Source organism: Mandrillus leucophaeus, unplaced genomic scaffold, assembly GCF_000951045.1.
Source record: "Mandrillus leucophaeus isolate KB7577 unplaced genomic scaffold, Mleu.le_1.0 Scaffold185, whole genome shotgun sequence".
Taxonomy (NCBI): domain Eukaryota; kingdom Metazoa; phylum Chordata; class Mammalia; order Primates; family Cercopithecidae; genus Mandrillus; species Mandrillus leucophaeus.
This window is the reverse complement of record NW_012101865.1, coordinates 147,046-151,573: the sequence shown is the minus strand read 5'-3', so window position 1 is coordinate 151,573 and position 4,528 is coordinate 147,046. Positions and strand designations below refer to the sequence as shown.

Below are 4,528 nucleotides of genomic sequence, written 5' to 3'. Positions count from 1 at the left end.
AAAAAAAAGTATTTTTTTTGAATGGAGGGAAGGGTAGTCAGAAAAGGCATCACGGGTGACATGGCACCTAAGCGTGGCTCAAGGTTTCAAGGTTGGTGGGTGTGTGATTTGTTTTAAATACTTTCCTGCCTGTACCAGGAGTACCTGTACCCATCCCATGAATAACACTGGACTGTTGCTGTAGTTTCCTTCTGCAATGATCTCAGTCTTAGTAACTAGCATTTAAGTACTTTCACCTACTATTTCATTTCATTCCTTCTGTTGCAACTCTACTCATAAGAAAGAAAAATGTTTCTAACATTTGAAATGTTTTAAAAATGTTGGCTATCCTTTGAGGATAGGGAAGGAATGGGACTTGTTATTTTATAGGGGAAGAAAAGCACTCCCCAGTTATTAGGTCATCTCAGAATGACTATGTCAGACTTTGTAGGGAAAATCTCTATGAATTATCTTAGCTGAGGCTGAGGGACAGAACTTTGATAACTGACAAAGCCATTTTGTCAAAGCTGTGTACATTTTGTCAAAGCTGAAGTACATTGACAAAGTTGTGTACTTCACAGCTTATCTACACCGAGTTAAGTAGCACCATCTTTTCATCTCTACTAGCATTCAAAAAATAAAAGAAAGAAGAAAGTACCATATGCTGAAAAAAATTATATAAAAGGGATCATCAGTATTTACCACTCTAGCATCATTGCCATCATTAGAAACATCATAATCCTACCATTCATTGAGGGCTTGCCATAGGCCAGGAACTGTACTGTTTCCTATGCATTATATTATCCAAGGACTAGGTGTCATTACAGTGGTTCCCCCTTATCCTTGGGGGATATGTTCCGAGACCCCCACTGGATGCTTGAAACTGAAGATGATACTGAACCTTATATTAAGTTGGTGCAAAAGTAATTCCGGCAGTGTATAGACCAGGTGTCCTCAACCCCTGGGCCATGGACTGGTACTGGTCCAAGGCCTGTTAGGAACCTGGACTGAATAGCAGGAGGTGAGCATTGGCAGGCGAGCGAGCATTACTGCCTGAGCTCCGCCTCTTGTCAGATCAGCATGGCATTAGATTTTCATAGGAGCACGAACCCTATTGTGAGCTTCACATGCCAGGGATCTAGGTTGAATGCTCCTTATGAGAATCTAAGCCTGATGATCTGAGCTGGAACAGTTTTATCCCAAAACCACCCTCCCCCACCCTGCCATCCGTGGAAATATTGTCTTCCATGAAACCAGCTCCTGGTGCCAAAATGTTGGGGACTGCTGGATAGACAGTGTAAATACACTGGACAAAAGGATGATTCATGTTCCAGGCAGGATGGAGCAGAAGGATGCAGGATTTCACATGCTACTCATAATGATGCATAATTTAAAACTTACGAATTGGGCCAGGCATGGTGGCTCATGCCTGTAATTCCAGCACTTTGGGAGGCCAAGGCAGGCAGATCACCTGAGGTCAGGAGTTCGAGACCAGCCTGAAACACATGGCGAAACCCTGGCTCTACTAAAAATACAAAAATTAGCTGGGTATGGTGGTGGGTGCCTGTAATCCCAGCTACTTGGGAGGCTGAGGCAGGAGAATTGCTTGAACTTGGGAGGTGGAGGTTTCAGTGAGCTGAGATCGTGCCATGGGACTCCAGCCTGGGTGATAAGCAAAACTCCATCTCAAAAAAAACCAAAAGACAAAAAAAGTACGAATTGTTTATTTCTGGAATTTTCCATTTAATATTTTTGGACAGGGATTGACCATGAATAACTGAAACCACAGAAAGCAAAACTACAGAGAAGGGGGGACTACAGTATTATTCTCATTTTCCAAATGGGGAAACCATTGCAGAAAGTTTTATAAAGGTTAAGTAAGTGAAGGAGCTGCCATTCAAATCCAGAATCTCCATTTCTAACCACTGTACTATATTGTGGTTTGCTTTTTGTCCATTTACTCTGGAGCAGATATCTTTCCATGTCAGTATAGTCATCCCTCAGTATCCATGGGGGATTGGTTCCAGGACCCCCGCAGATACCAAAATCTGAGGATGCTAAAGCCCCTTAGTCAGCCGCCTATATCCTCAGGCTTTACACCCACAGATATGGAGGGCTGACTGCATGTACAGATATTCCTTCTTTTTTTTTTTTTCTTGAGACACGGTCTACTCTGTTGCCCAGGCTGGGATGCAGTGGTTACAGATCAGAATCTCCATTTTCCAGATAAGGAGGCTCAGAGGCTCAGAGAGGGGAAGACAGCTAGTAGCAGCAGAACTTGTATTAATCGCACTCTGTCTTTGTCTTCTCTGCTCAGGGCTGTCCCCGCTTGACAGCAGAACTATTAAGCAAGCCCTCTCCTTTACATGGGATTCGGAGTCACATGCACCCAGCCTGAGATGTGGAAATACTCTCCTGGCTGTGAGTGGGTAGTCTGCTGGGCATGGGATTTCCAGGAAACCATTTACACACAGATCCACCCATCCCCAAAGACGGAAAACAGCCAGCCTCTGAGAGGGAAGGCCCCCGTTACTCTTAGCTACAAGGATGGGAAGTGCTTTCTGTCTCCACTTAAAAAAAGAGCACGGTGGGGCGTGGTGGCTCATGCCTGTAATTTCAGCACTTTGGGAGGCTGAGGTGGATGGATCACTTGAAGCCCGAGTTCAAAGACTAGCCTAGCCAACATGGTGAAACCCCGTCTCTACTAAAAATACAAAAGTTAACTGGGCATCGGCCAGGCACGGTGGCTCACGCCTGTAATCCCAGCACTTTGGGAGACTGAGGTGGGTGGATCACCTGAGGTCAGGAGATCGAGATCATCCTGGCTAACACGGTGAAACCCCATCTATACTAAAAATACAAACAACTAGCCAGGCATGGTAACACCACCTGTAGTCCCAGCTACTTGGGAGGCTGAGACAGGAGAATCACTTGAACCCGGGAGGCAGAGGTTGCAGTGAGCCAAGATCACACCACTGCACTCCAGCCTGGGCAACAGAGTGAGACTCCGTCTAAAAAAAAAAAATGGGTGGGCGTGGTGGTAGGCACCTATAATCCCAGCTATTCAGGCGGCTGAGGCACGAGAATCGCTTGAACCTGGGAGGTGGAGGTTGCAGTGAGCTGAGATCGCGCCACTGCACTCCAGCCTGGGCTCAGAAGAATGAAAGCACTTTGAAATAACTCAGAAACAGAAAGTCAAACACTGCATGTTCTCCCTTATAAGTGGGGGGTAAGCAATGGGTACATGTGGACAGACAGAGCAGAATAGTAGACATTGGAGACTTCAAAAGGTGGGAGGGTAGGTGAGGGATGAAAAATTACCTGTTGGGTACCATGTACACTATTTGGGTGATGGGTACTCTAAAAGCCCAGGCTTCACCACTGCACAATATATCCACGAAACAAAACTGCACTTGTACCCGCTGAATTTAATACAAATAAAAAAGATTGAAGGCACCTGTGCTGTTAAATCCCTTCCAGGAAAATCAGAACTGTTTGCCCCAAATCTCACTTGGCCCTTGTTTGAGCCCTTCATCCCCCTGCATAAAAACCTTCAAATCCTTCCCATTACTCTTGGGATAAAGATCAAGAATATATTAACATGGTGTGAATTAGACCCTGCATGGTCTGGCACCTCTTCACCTCAGTGGGCACCAACCCTCTCCATCTTGGCACTGTTGCTCCTGCCTTGGGACCGTCATATGGTGCAGCTCTCTTGCCCAGCAGTAGCTTCCTCCAAGCTTCTCAGGCTTCAGATCCCAGCTCAGACATCAACGAAGCAGCCCCAACGAAGTTGGATCCCCATTTTCTCTCCCATAGTTCTCTGTGTAGCTGTGATTTGATTCATGTCTTTCTCCCCCATCACTCTGTGGATTCCCTAAGCTGTCTTGTTCATTGTACCCAGCCCCACCACACAGCTGGCACAGGAGGGCCTCCTGCACCATGTGGCCCCTTTGCTCATGCATCCCTGGCAGAAGAGGATGTAGGGGCTGCCGAGAGTTGTTCAGGCTTCTGTTTCCTTGGGGTCTAGGGCCAAGCTGGAGAAGGAGCGCGATCGGGCTAGGGTGACAGGAGGGATCCCTGGGGAGGTGGCCCAGGACACGCAGAGAGAGCGGCGCATCTTCCAGCTGCACATGTGTGAGGTAAGGGGTGCTCTGGATGAGGGAGGGGGTCGTGGGATGTGTCTTCCTGTCTGCCTCTCCAGGGGACCAGTCACAGGCTCAGCTCAGGTCCTGGCCACATGGCCCTGTGGGATGTCACCAAGGCCCAGTCGCAGCCAGGAGGATTAGCCTGGGATGGGGACTGCAGCCTCTCGTTCCCAGGATTCTGCTTCAGCTCACATGACACATCTCGCCCTGCCCTCCTCCTAGTATCTGCTCAAAGCTGGGGAGAGCCAGATGAAGCAAGGTCCCGACTTCCTTCAGAGCCTCATCAAGTTCTTCCACGCCCAGCACAAGTAGGTATCTCCCCACGTCCCTGCCACTAACCCTTCCAGTGTCACAGAACAAGGCCCCTCTCAGGGTGTGGAAGACTGGCAAGTCTCTTTGGA

At 47.8% G+C, this 4,528-nt stretch overlaps 1 protein-coding gene across 1 annotated transcript in view; it reads left to right on the top strand.

Moving 5' to 3' along the window:
• ASAP3 (ArfGAP with SH3 domain, ankyrin repeat and PH domain 3) overlaps window positions 1-4,528 on the top strand; it is a 29,573-nt gene that overhangs the window by 11,540 nt on the left and 13,505 nt on the right. The gene's annotated exons all lie outside the window — the stretch shown is intronic.